The following is a 14728-nucleotide window of genomic DNA, read 5'->3' on the forward strand; positions in this document are numbered from 1 at the left end:
TTACTCTCAAGAGCAGGAATATAACAGGCCTTCCTAACACATACACAAACAGTGACCTAGACAAAATGACAAGATGGAGAAATTCACCCCAAGAAAAAGGACAGGAAGAAGTCACAGTCAGGGATTTAATCAAAACAGATATAAGTAAGATGTCTAAACCAGAATTTAAAACAACAATCATAAGGATACTAGCTGGGCTCAAGAAAAGCATAGAAGACACTAGAGAATCCCTTATTGCAGAGATAAAAGAACTAAAAACTAGTCCCGCCAAAACAAAAATGTTATAACTGGGATGCAAAACTGACTAAATGAAATGACAACGAGGAGGATGAAGCAGAGGAACGAATCAGTGATATAGAAGATAAAATTCTTGAAAATGATGAAGCTAAAAAAAAGAGGGAAAGAAAGGCATTGGATCATGAATGCAGACTTAGTGAACTCAGCAACGCATTAAGGCATAATAACATTCATATCATAGGAGTCGCAGAAGAAGAAGAGAGGGAAAAGGGGGCAGAAGGTTTATTTGAGCAAATTATACCTGAAAACTTCCCTAATCGGGGGAAAGAAACAGACATCGAAATCCAGGAGGCATAGAGAACTCTCAACAAATTCAAGAATAGCTGGCCGACGCCAAAACATATCATAGTCAAATTCAAAAAATGCACAGACAAAGAAAGAATCCTGAAAGCAGCAAGGGAAAAAATAGTCCTTAACTTAAAAGGCAAGACAACTCAGGTTCGCAGCAGATCTATCCACAGAAACTTAGCAGGTCAGAAGAAAATGGCATGATATATTCAACATGCTGAATGGGAAAAATATACAGGCAAGAATACCTTATTCAGCAAATCTGTCATTCAGAATAGAAGGAGGGGTAAAGAGTTTCCCAGGCAAACAAAAACTAAAAGAGTTGGTGACCACTAAACCAACCCTGCAAGAAATGTTAAAGGGGACTCTTTGAGTGGGAAAGAAAGACCAAAAGCAACAAAAGCTAGACAGGAACAGAGAACATCACCAGAAACACCAACTTTACAGGTAACACAATGACACTAAATTCATATCTAGCAATAATCTTTCTGAATGTAAATGGACTAAATGTTCCAATCAAAAGACATAGGGTATCAGAATGGATAAAGAAAACAAGCCCCATCTGTATGCAGCCTACAAGAGACTCAGTTTAGACCTAAAGACATCTGGAGATTGGAAGTGAGGGGATGCTAATGACATCAAAAGAAAGCTGGAGTAGCCATACTTACATCAGACAAACTAGATTTTAAACCAAAGACTGTAACATGAGATGAAGAAGGGCATTCTGTCATAATTAAGGGGTATATCAGTCAAGAAGATCTAACAATTGTAAGTATTTATGCGCCCAAATATGTAAATCAATTAATAACAAACAATGAAACTCATTGATAATTATACAAGAATAATAGGGGACTCTAACACCCCATTACAGCACTGGACAGATCATCTAAGCAGAAAATCAACAAGGAAACAATGGCTTTGAATGACACCCTGGACCAGATGGACTTAACAGATATATTCGGAACATTTCATCCTAAAGCAACAGAGTACATATTCTTCTCAAGTGCACATGAAACATTCTCCAGAATAGATTACTTACTGGGTCACAAATCAGCCCTTCACAAGTACAAAAAGATTGAGATCATACCATGAATATTTTCAGACTACAATGCTATGAAACTTGAAGTCAACCACAACAAAAAATTTGGAAAGACCACAAATACTTGGAGGTTAAAGAACATCCTTCTAAAGAATAAATGGGTCAACCAGGAAATCAAAGAAGAAATAAAAAAAATACATGGAAGCAAATGCAAATGAAAACATGACAGTCTAAAATCTTTGGGATGCAGCAAACGTGATCCTAAGAGGGAAGTATATAGCAATACAGGCCTACCTCAAGAAACAAGGAAAGTCTCAAATACACAACCTAACATTACACCTAAAGGAGCTAGAAAAGGAATAGCAAATAAAGCCTAAAGGCAGCAGAAGATTAGAGCAGAAATAAACAAACAACAACAAAAAAACCTAGTAGAACAGATCAACAAAACTAAGAGCTGATTTTTTGAAAGAATTAATAAAATTGATAAACACCTAGCCAGACTTATCAAAAAGAAAAGAGAAAGGACCCAAATAAATAAAATCATGATGAAAGAGGAGAAATCACAACCAACACCACAGAAATAAAAACAATCAAAGAGAATATTATGAAAAATTATATGCCAACAAACGGGGCAATCTGGAAGAAATGGACAAATTCCTAGAAACATACAAACTACCAAAACTGAAACAGGAAACAATAGAAAATTTGAACAGACTCCTAACCAGCAAAGAAATTGAATCAGTAATAAAAAAATCTCCTCACAAACAAAAGTGCAGGGCCAGATGGCTTCCCAGGGGAATTCTACAAGACATTTTTTTTTAAGATTTTACTTATTTATTTGACACAGAGAAAGAAACAGCTAGAGAGGGAACACAAGTAGGGGGAGCGGGAGAGCGAGAAGCAGGCTCCTGACTGAGCAGAGAGCCAGATGCGGGGCTCAATCCCAGGACCCTGGCATCATGACCTGAGCCGAAGGCAGAACTTTAGTCGACTGAGCCACCCAGGTGCCCCTCTATAAGACATTTGAAGAAGAGTTAATACCTATTCTTCTCAAACTGTTCTAAAACATACAAATGGAAGGATAACTTCCAAACTCATTGTATGAGGCCAGCATTACCTTGATTCCAGAACCAGACAAAAATCCCACTAAAAAGGAGAATTACAGGCCAATATCCCTGATGAACATGGATTTAAAATTCTCAACAAGATACCAGTAAATCGAAGCCAACAGCACATTAAAAGAATTATTCAGCACAATCAAGTGGAATTTATTCCTTGGCTTCAGGGGTCGTTCAGTATTTGCAAATCAATCAATATGATACACCTCATTAATAAAAGAAAGGATAAGAACCATACGATTCTCTCAATAGATGCAGAAAAAGTATTTGACAAAATACAGCATCCATTCTTGATTAAAACCATCAACAAATTAGGTAAAGATGGAGCACACCTCAACATCATAAAGGCCATATATGAAAGACCCATAGCTAATATTATCCTCAATGGGAAAAACTGAGAGCTTTTCCTCTACGGTCAGGAACAAGACAGTTCACTGTGTCAACAAGTGAGTGGTGAGAGTGTCAACGGACACTCTCACCACTGTTATTTAACACAGTACTGGAAATCTTAGCCTCAGCAATCAGACGACAAAAAGAAATAAAAGTTATCCAAATTGGCAAGGAAGAAGTCAAACTTTCACTATTTGCAGATGACATGATACTCTACGTAGAAAACCCGAAAGACTCCACCAAAAAAATTGCTAGAAGTAATACATGAATTCATCCAAGTCGAAGGATATAAAATCAACATAGAGTAATCTGCTGCATTTCCTTACACCAATAATGAAGCAGCAGAAAAAGAAATCAAGGAATTGATCCCATTTACAATTGCACCAAAAACAATAAGACACCTAGGAATAAACCTAACCAAAGAGGTAAAAGATCTGTACTCTGAAAACTATAGAACACTTCTGAAAGAAATTGAAGAGGACACAAAGAAATGGAAAGACATTCCATGCTCATGGATTGGAAGAACAAACATTGTTAAGATGTGTATACTACCCAAAGTAATCTACACATTTAATGCAATCCCTATCAAAATACCACCAGCATTTTTCACAGAGCTAGAACAAACAGTCCTAAAATTTGTATGGAAGCACAAAAGACTCTGAATAGCCAAAGCAATCCTGAAAAAGAAAAGCAAAGCTGGAGGTATTATGACTCTGGACTTCAAGCTCTATTACAAAGCTGTAGTCGTCAAGACAGTATGGTACTCGCATAAAAACAAACATATAGATCAGTGGAACAGAATAGAAAACCCAGAAAAACCCACAGTTATATGGTCAACTAATCTTCAACAAAGCACAGAAGAATATCCAATGGGGGGGAAAAAAACCAATCTCTTCAACAAATGGTGTTGAGAAAACTGGACAGCCACATACAGAAGAATGAAACTGGACCACTTTCTTATACCATACACAAAAATAAATTCAAAATGGATGAAAGATATAAATGAGAGACAGGAAACCATCAAAATCCTAGAGGAGAACAGAGGCAGCAACCTCTTTAACCTCGGCCGCAGCAAATTCTTACTAGATGTGTCATCAGAGTCAAGGGAAACAAAAGCAAAAATGAACCTTTGGGACTTCAGCAAGGTAAAAAGAAACTTCTGCACAGTGAAGGAAACAATCAACAAAACTAAAAGGCAGCCTACGGAATGGGAGAAGATATTTGCAAATGACATATCTGATAAAGGGTTAGTGTCCAAAATCTATAAAGAACCTATCAAAAAAAGAATGAAATCTTGCTGTTTGCAATGACGCGTTTGGAGCTAGAGTGTATTATGCTAAACGAATAAGTCAGAGAAAGAAATACCACATGATTTCACTCATATGTGGAAATTAAGAAACAAAACGTATGAACATAGGGGAAGGGAAAAAAGAGAGAGAGAGAGTGAAGCAAAGCATAAGAGACTCTTAACAATGGAAAACAAACAGGGTTGATGGAGGGAGGTGTGAGGAGGATGAGCTACATGGGTGATGGGCACTTGTTATGATGAGCACTGGGTGTTATATGTAAGGGATGAATCACTAAATTCTACTCCTGAAACCAATTCTACGCTATATGTTAACTAACTAGAATTTAAATAAAAATCTGAAAAAAATATAAAACTTCATTCTGAGCAGGATTTATGGACTTCAAAGGGGTCCATGGTAGAAAAATAGTTAAGAACCCCTGAGGCAGAGTGAGGAGACAGAGAAAAGAGAGAAGACCCAGTTGAGTGAGGTGGAAGGTCATAGCCCAAAGAGAGAACATTAAACTGGACACATTTGAGAAAAAAAATTGTCGAGGAGGAATAGAGTCACAGGGAGGGGAAGAAGCAATAGCAGTAAGCGTGAAAAGGCTGACAGCGTGGTCTCTGGGGTCAGACAGAGCAGCGGGACCAAAACGGTAGGGCTACCTCCACACTAAAGGGTCACAGGAAGAACTGGTCCTAATCTGGATCCAGCTGGACTCCATCCCTGGTTCCAGTGTCTCCCTAACCCATATACAACTTATATCCCCATCTACCTCATCTTCAGAACCCTTTGGATTTAAAAAAACAAACAAACAAAAATGACAGAAACAAAAATGACCAGGTTCCCATCAGTCCTTAAAACTTCAGTCTACATTCAAGTTACTTTGATGCGAACTGTCCAACTGGGTTTCCAATGAGGGCAAGACTTCTCTGTTCTACGAGTCGAAGGTGTAATTAAAAAAGAAGACACCATGGGATGCCTGGGTGGCTCAGTCGGTTAAGCGTCTGCCTTTGGCTCAGGTCGTGATCCCAGGGTCCTGGGATCGAGCCCCGCATCGGGCTCCTTACTCAGCAGGGAACCTGCTTCTCCCTCCGCCTGCCGCTCCCCCTGCTTGTGCTCGCTCTCTCTTTCTCTCTCCTTCTCTGATAAACAAATAAATAAAATCTTAAAAAGAGAGAGAGAGAGAGGAGACGCCATTGCAGTAGTGCCAGAGACTATCAAGTACCTAAGAACACACGCCCTGACCACCAGGCTCCACGACCCTGTGCTTGTCCTGACAGTGGCCACCCCGCAGGCTCTGCTCACAGCAGCCCCTTGTGTCCGGCCTGGAATGTGGCCCCGCTTCTCTCCTTTAGCTGCACCTGTTCCTCTCCTTCCCTCCACTATAACGCTCTAGAAGGATAAACTACCTTCCCCTTCGCCTATCGCCTCCTCGACCCATTCCAGTCTCGCTTCTGTTCCCGATGACCAGTGACCCTGGCCTTCTAAATTGCCAAGTACAAAGTGTCATTTTCAACCCTTGTCTCACGTGCATTTTTGCAGCTTTTGGGACAGGTGACTACTCTTCCTTTAAATTCTTCTCTCTTACTTTTCCTGACAGCATCTACTCTATCGTCCCCACCCTCCACCTTCAGAGGTTCCTCTGCTCTTTCCAACCCTTAAACTCTTCCCTGGGATCACACTCAATAGTCTCCTATCCCTCCACACCCACACCATGCACATCACTGAAGTGCTTAGGATCCCAACCTGGGTCCCCATCCTGGGCCCCCCAGGCTCCAGGCCCATACAGCCAATAGCCCCAAGGCTGTCACACAGGTCACCAGGTCTCCATCCTAATCCAGCCACTTACTGATGGTACGAACTTGGACAAGTTCTGCCACAAGGCAGAACTCCCTAACAAGGGAGCGTGCCTCCCAAAGGCAGATCTGCGGTGACCTCCAGGCCCCGTGTGGAGTGTCTTTCTTCACGTCGCTTCGTTCCTGAGTTCTGACTGCAGAGCCCGGGTCTCACCCTGCACCTCTCATGGGAGCACATACAGGGAAGTGGCTGACTCGTCACTGAAGACATGGAAAGTGTTTAAAGCTCTCAGGCAGCTACAAAGCACGGTCTCCTGCTGCCCCATTCTTCCTCCTGTGTTCCCTGCTCAGCTAAGGCACCATGACGCAGTCAGTAGCCCCACCTGGGAGTGTCCTGGTTTCTGGAAAGTCTCTGCTTTCATTAGTCGTTGCATCTTGTCACTTGTGCCTCCCCTGGAACTCACGAGCACCCCCCCTTCCATCTTCACCACCACCGCCCATGAACATCTTCCCCGCTGGCCCCCTCCAGGCTCACCCCTCTCCAACCCAGCTTCCACACAACCCGGACATCCACTCTGCACCTCTTGGAGATCAAAAGTTCCCCAAGGACTCCTCACCGACCTCCAGATCAAGCCCAAACCCTCAGCCTGTCGTCCAAGGGTGGAATGACCTGCCCCACCCTCCTTTCAGCTTCGCCTCCCATCACCCCCACCCGCACACACTCACCTTTCCAGCGACATACAACCCCTTACGGCTCCTCCCCAGGCCAGTCTGTGTCGTCCCCCCACACCTTCCACATGCCACTCCCCTTCCCTCTGACCTGGGTGGCAAAGCCCCAGGTCTCCATCCTAATCCAGCCACTTACTGATGGTACGAACCTGGACAAGTTACCTCACCTCTCTGAACCTCAGTGTTCTCTTCTGGAAAAAGAGAATAATATCCTCCTCCCAGGTGCTTTGTGAAAAGTACACAACATAACTCTGCAGAGTGTTTAAGCATTATAGTGGGTTCAAAGGTGGCCCCCCAAAAGATATGTCCCCATCCCATTCCAACCTGTGACTGTCACCTTTGCAGATGTGACTAAATGAAGGATCTTGACCCAAGCTCAGCCTGGATTAGCAGTGGGAGCTAAACCCAATGGCGAATGTCCTTGTAAGGAAGAGACCAGGGAGGGCTGTGGGAAGTCAGGGACAGAGAGGAGAGCGATGCCACCACAAGCCCAGGAGTGCCAGGAGCTCCCAGAAGCTGAGAGAGGCGAGGAAAGATTCTCCCCCAGAGTCTTTGAGGGAGCATGGCCCTGCCAACACCTTGATTTCCGACTTCCAGCCTCCAGAACTGTGAGAGCGTACATTTCTGTTGTTCCAAGCCACCGAGTTTGTGGCAGCTTGCGGGCAGCCACGAGAACTAGCACAGACCCACCAAGGCCATCCCTCCTCATGCCCCTCCGTCCTCATCCCTTCCAGCTGGGGCCCCACCAGGGATGCTACTGGCCTGGGGACCAAGGAGGCCAGGCCCCGGCCAGCCAGCAACACATCAAAACTGTTTTAAAAACAAGCACCACCAGGGCGCCTGGGTGGCACAGTCCGTTAAGTATCCGACTCTTGGTTTCAGCTCAGGTCATGATCTCAGGTTGTGGGATCGATCCCTGTGTTGGGCTCTGTGCTCAGTGGGGAGTCTGCTTGAGATTCTCTTTCCCTCTCTCTCCTCTACCCTTCCCCTCACTTGCACGTGTGCTCTCTCTCTCTCTAAAAAATAAATAAAATCTTTAAAAATAAATAAAATCTTTAAATCTTTAAAATCTTTAAAAAATAAAATCCCCACTGAGAATACCTCTCTGAAGAGTGAGGTTGGACTAGAGACTCTGCACCACCCTCACCCCAGAGGGTGCAGAGCTAGTAAACCCAGGGGACCAGCTTCACCACTCAAGGGCAGGGCGGGGGGATGAGTTCCCATTTATCTTCGCTTCTTGGAAACTCCCCAGAAATTTACAGCTTATGTTCATTTGTTTATTTCTCTTTTTTTAAGTTCATTTATTTTTTTTTTTTTAGTACTCTCTACATCCAACGTGGGGCTCAAACTCACAACACCGAGATCGAGAATGGCAGGTTCTTCTGACTGAGCCTGCCAGGCGTCGCTGTTTGTTTGTTTCTGAACATCTTCTAAGAAATGCTTGGACACTCTTTTCCCTGTGGACATCTGTGGGGCCTGTGGCATCTGGTCATTTTGACTGAGCTTTTCCATCCTGCTTCCTAAGGGTCCAGTTAGGGAACTTAAAGTCCCAGGCATCGTAAGGACATTTGTGTCACTGTCCAGGGTGATTAGCCTGGGCTGGCCAAGGGGAGGCTGCAGGAAACTGGCCATTGGTGGGACGGGGCTTTCTTTCTTTCCACAGCTCTCTGGCCTCCACTGCCAGGAGACAACTTTGCATCTTCACTCTCCAGTTTTAGTCCCACGGCGGCTTGGTCCCTCCCTATCCACTCACTCCTCAGAGAAGTAGCTGAGCCCAGAAAGGTTATGGAATTGCCTGGGGTCACACAGTTCGACAGTGGGGAAGCCCACAGTCCGTCCAGCTGTGGTAGAGGAGGCAGAGAATGAGGCATATGATGAAGAAAGCTGATTATTTTTTATAATTTTTTCAAAGATTTTGTTTATTTATTTGAGAGACAGCTAGAGAGAGAGAGAGAGAGAGAGAGAGCATGAGAGGGAGGAGGGTCAGAGGGAGAAGCAGACTCCCCGCTGAGCAGGGAGCCCGATGTGGGACTCGATCCCGGGACTCCGGGATAATAACCCGAGCCGAAGGCAGTCGCCCAACCAAAGAAGGCTGATTTTTAATCCTGGCTCACCTAACTCAGCTGGCTTCCCTTACTCCTCCCCTCCCGTGTTCTGGGGAAGACCCACGGAGAGGCAGGGTGCCGACACACTCTGTGAGCTGGGATGCTTTCATAGAAGTGGGACACGGGTCCTCAGCCCCATGCAAGCCCTCGTGATTTTAGCTCTAAAGTGGAAAAGGAAAGTAACAGAATGGGACTCTTGCCGAAGGTAATTTGTGGTGATCTAGCAGGGCAATGAAAGGAGACCCAGCTAGGCTAGACCTCCTCATGAGCCATGTTTGTGCCTCCTCAGTGTCTGGCTGGCATCAGGCACAGGATGGGGCTCACTCAGGAACCGCCAGGCTGGCTGAGCAGGCAATAAGGATGGAAGAAGGGGCACAGAGGGTGTTATTAACTTCACTTCTTTCCCTCCCAGCATCCCCCCCCCACCCCTCCCCTGTCCCACTCCGGGGCGTCTCCCACCCGCCCCCAAAGCCAGGCTGTTACTGCTCTCCAGTCCAGCCCCCGTACCTGCCCCTGGGTGGGGACCTCCAAAGAGGGGATCTGGGGCACAGGAGGGAAAGGGCAGACAGGGGCCTCGAGCCCAGAGGCATGCTGCACGGTCTAGACTGGTGGAGCTTTTCGAATACCACCTGGCCCCAGAAAAACCTGGGGTCCCCTCCCTCTTGGTCTGCTTTCCCAACCTGGGGGGGTCAAGGGTGAGTCCGGGGGTTAGTTTGGAAAATCGACAGACCAATTTCCTGCCCACCTGACTCCCCACTCCTCAGGTCCCACTCTGAGGGCCAGCATGCTAATCTGACTACCTTCTTCCCCAGACAGTCCCCATCTGTCCTCTCTCCCATCATGCTGTCACCCATCAGCTTCCAGACCCTCCAGCCCCCGATGGCAGTGTCCCAGAGCCTTCATTGTCCCCCTGCCTCAGCACAGGCTCATTTTCAGCAGAGAGTGGGCGGGCTGTGTTAGGGCAGGTCTGGAAATGGCACCCTAGCACGTGAAGGCGAGCTGGAGGGGCTCAGCCTGGAGAAGCAGGTACGAGGGCTATCTTCAGTTGTAACGATCATTACACTGCAGCCCTCATGCATCCTCTGGCTTCATTCTTACAATAGTCCCGGGGAGATATCATCACCCCATCTTACCGATGAGGAAAGGGAGGCTCCGTAAGTAGCCAAGGCCAAACGGATGGAAAGTACAAGGCTAGAATCCGACCCCAGACCTGACTTTAGCGCCCATTCTGAACCACCTATACTGCCTCTTACGTGTGAGAAGGGCCGCTGGAAGGAAGGTGGGGCAAGCTTGCTCCGGGCTGCTTCAGAGACAAAAGCGGGGTTAAAGTGTGGAAGTTACAGGAAATGAGATTTCAGCCCAGTGCAAGGAGACTATCCCGGCAGGGAAGGGAAGGGGCTGCCAGGGAGGCAGCGAGCTTGTTGTTGCAGATGCTTCGTCGCTTGCCGTCCGGCAGCAAAGCCATAGAGGAGATCCTTGTCTCGGGCGGCTTTTAAGATCCTAAGACACTGAGTATATAAATGGACCATGGCCATACCATATATAAAAATAGAATTCTGCCCCACAATCTGCAGCCACCAGACCAGGAAACCAGCCCCTTTCCTTAGGTGAGCGGCCCGGGAAGCCAGCCTGCTGGAAGTCAGACCTGTAAGAAGTCCGACTGCTACCTCTAGCAGCAATCTGGGAAGCCAAACAGTAACTCCTATAAACAACCAGCCCCAGAGAGCCAGGACTTGCCTAATACCTGACAGCTCCCCTCATTTCTTGTCCCCACATACAATTAGGACCAACCAGAAAAAGTTAAGGACGCACCCCTAACCCACCACATAGGACGCCCACTTCTAGTTAGCTCGCCCACAGCCTCCCCGTGCAGCAGCCTCCAGCCAGGGCACAACGAAGCCTCCCTTCTCCCCGCGAGAGAGCTGGCCCACTCCTCGGCCTGCCTTTGAGTCTCTGCCAAGACTGACGGTGGCCGACTCTCCTGCTATAGCAAACTCTGAAAATAGCTGTTGCTTTTCTCATTTGGTCTTCATTTCCACAATCCATTCAAATGCTGAGTAAAATGAATGTGTGTGTGAGAGAGAGAGAGAATGTGTCTGAGATTTTATGCCTGTGTCAGATTATGTACATCCACACAAATGTGTATAACCTCTTATGGTATTCTTTTTTTTTAAGATTTTATTCATTTATTTATTAGAGAGAGAGTGCGTGCGCACACAAGTGGGGGGAGGGACAGAGGGGGAAGGAGAGAGAGAATCTCGAGCAGACTCTTGGCTGAGCTCAGAGCCCCACACAGGGCTCGATCCCACGATGCCGAGATCACGACCCGTGCCAAACCAAGTCGGACGCCCAACCGACTGAGCCACCCAGGTGCCCCTCTCCTATGTTATTCTTGGTTGTAGAGCCCTGGGCTCCTAAGCCCCAGCTCATTATCTTTGTGGACCTTGGATAAGTCCCTTGTAGAAGGCACCGCTGCAGTGCCATGATGACACGTCCCCTGGACCTATCACTGATTTCAGGGGCAGATGAGGTGGAAAGTTCCACACGAGCTCAGATTCACCTGTGCTGACAAGGTCTACATACAGAAGGCCACTTCTTCCCTCCCGAGGCCCCAGGGTCTTCTCTGCATGCAAGAGCTCAGCCTGCAAGTACAGGGAGTAGATCCCCACCCCACCCTGGGGGACCTGTCAACCAGGGACCGGGAGCCAGCGGAAAATGCTCCAACCTGGAAGACCCTGGAAGAATCTAGCCCTCTACCTCAAAAACACATTCTTTATTGGCATTCCCTCTCTCCTGTCTTCCTCTCCCCGTTCCTCCCTCCTATTTCCTGAAATCACCTCCCAAAGAAAACAAGAGCAACCAAGACTATGCCTCGGGCTCTGCTTCCTGGGAAGCCCAAGCCAGGGTTTCACTCATCATCTTAGGTCTTCCCACTTCCCTCCTCTACAAAATAAGAGGTTTTTAGAAGACACTGAGCCTCAGGGACTGTCTTGGGAGGAAGGGGATCTCCCTCTGCCAGTGAGATCCAGCAAAGAACCTCCCACTCTGTCTAACAGAGCAACCCCATCTTCAGCTGTCTTGTCTGTTGGGTTTCCACGTGAGTTCACTTTTTCAAAGGACTCATGCTTTGACTTGTTAGAAGACCACTGGTCTTGAACGTTCCCTCTGGCCCCGGAGGCAGCTCCAGAAAAGAGAGATGTCAGAGCCGCCCTGTCTATGGGAGCACAGCGATGTCTTTGAAGTGGCAGTGGCCATAACCAGCCCTGCTGCTGCCTTGCACATGGCAGGGCTGGGAGGACTCAGAGACAGTCGGACAACATCAGCCTCCCTGCACACTAATTACTCCCAGCTCCGCGGGAGGATGCCCCAGAGTGGGAGAGCAAAAAGGGCAATTGCTAAAAGTCAGAGGTCCTGAAACCAGGAAGCTTGTGGTGAGCAGGACCCCCTTCCCTGAGCAACTGGGAGAGATTTCTTCACCTCCGCGCTTGTCAGCACGGTTCCCAGGAGAGGAGAACCCACGGGTCAGTATTCCCTGCTAGTTCCCTTTTGGTCCAGTTTACACAGGCTTCTTTCTAGGTGTAGCTGGCTCTTGAGCCAAAGGACGTGGTATGACGTCATCTTATGCAACTGCCCCAACAGCACCACCAGCTGGGTTTACTATTATGCCCATTTTACGGAGGAGCAAACCGAAGCTCAGAGCTTTAGCCCAAGAATGCAAAATTAGGGAATGGGAGTCAGGGATTCAAATCTGGGTCTGGGGGACTCCGAAGCTCTTGCTCTTCAAGGCCACTCAAGCTGCTGCTGGAATGTGCCTCCCAGGTCAAAAGAAGGGCTTGGCTCTGGCGAGGGTCTCCAGGGCAACTGTCCAGCGTCTGACTCCATCAACATCCTGAGATAATGCAAGCGGGAAGATTCTGGAATTTATAAACCTGCCATAAAACGCAGTCTCTGGAAGCCTGGGTGGCTCAGTCGGTTAAGCGTCTGCCTTCGGCTCAGGTCATGATCCCAGGGTGCTGGGATCGAGCCCCGCATTGGGCTCCCTGCTCAGCGGGGAGTCTGCTTCTCCCTCTCCCCCTGCTTGTGTTCCCTCTCTCGCTGTCTCTCTCTCTCTGTCAAATAAATAAATAAAATCTTTTTTAAAAATGCAGTCTCTGTCATAATGGCCAAAATACTGTTGTAATTTAGACAAAGGGGGTGTTTACTCATGACACGGTGAGGGGCACCTCTGCAGAGAACTCAGGCTATGGAACAGCTACAAGGCCATCTGTGGCCTGTCATTCCAACTCCATTAGCTCATGGGGTTTTCACAGCAACCCAGTTAGTGGACAGGAGCCATGAGGCCCTTCTTTCTTTCTTCCTCCCTTCCTTCCTTCCTTTCTTTATTTTTAAAGTGTCTCTTTTTTTTTCCCAAAATCTCTGCACCCAATGCAGGGCTCGAACTCGTGACCCTGAGTTCAAGAGTCTCATGCTCCACTGACTGAGCCAGCCAGGCGTCCCCCATGAGGCCCATTTTAGAGATGAGGAAACTGAGGCCTTCGGGGATAACACTATGTGCCCAAGGTCAGTGACCAGACCAAGCTTAAATCCCAAGGCTAGTCTCTGTGGCCTGGAAATCATCAAAGCAATTTGAATTCTTAGCCGACATTTAAAAACCAAGAGATTTTACAGCGAAATCCTGTTTCTGGCTTCTGTGAAAAATCAGACAGTCTGGCTTCACTGGCCTACGCCCCACATGGCCACAGTTGGCTGGAGCCGAGTGGTGGCTGTCTCTTCAGACAGAACATGTGAGCGCTAGGGCTAACTTGCTCCCAACTTGCATCATACATTTGTGTTACTCTCCTGGCCCCTGTAGGGCTCAAGTTTCCCTCCCAGCTCTATCCCCATCTCTCTGTGTGATCTGGAGTAAGTTACTTCTATTCCCTGGGCCTCAGCTGTCCCTTCCATAAAATGAGGGGGTGGGACTCAGTGGTTTTGGAGGCCCCTTCCAGCCCCAGGAGTCAATGCCTAGTGCCAGACTCCAGGCAGAGGAGGGGAGAGCTATGAAAGCACAAGATTCTGCTCCTGGAGAGTGTCTCAGTTGTCTTTTGCTGTAAAACAAATCATCCAGGTAAGATTTCCAAAGAAAGTAAGAATATAGCCAATACAGCCAGACGAGGCCAGTAGCTAAGTAAGACTGCTGGGGGACAAGCTCCCTCTTCCTGCCCCTAATGGACAGCACCTCCTCAGCATGCTGATGCAATCTCTCTCTCCCTCTCTCTCTCTCTCACCAGAAGTGCTGCCCATTATTAACATTTTAATTTTCCAACCTGACCTGCCAAGCCTCCTGACAGCCCAGTATCCAGTCTTTGCTGATGGAGCTTCATCTCTAACTAGAACCTCAACAATTTGTGGGGCACCTGGGTAGCTCAGATGGTTAAGCTTCTGCCTTCGGCTCAGATCACAATCTCAGAGACAGTCAGCGGGGAGCCTGCTTCTCTCTCTCCCTCTAGTGTTCCTCCTGCTTTTGCTCTCTCACTCTCTCTGTCAAATAAATAAAATCTTAAAAAAAAAAAAGAACCTCAACAATCTGTAACCTCCAGAAACGTACTTTAGATGAGGGAGACAGAGGATCAGAAGGACTAGGAAGGGCGCCTGGGTGGCTCAGTCATTAAGCGTCTGCCTTCGGCTCAGGTCATGA

Source organism: Halichoerus grypus, chromosome 5 (assembly GCF_964656455.1).
Source record: "Halichoerus grypus chromosome 5, mHalGry1.hap1.1, whole genome shotgun sequence".
In the NCBI taxonomy this organism is placed as follows: Eukaryota; Metazoa; Chordata; class Mammalia; order Carnivora; family Phocidae; genus Halichoerus; species Halichoerus grypus.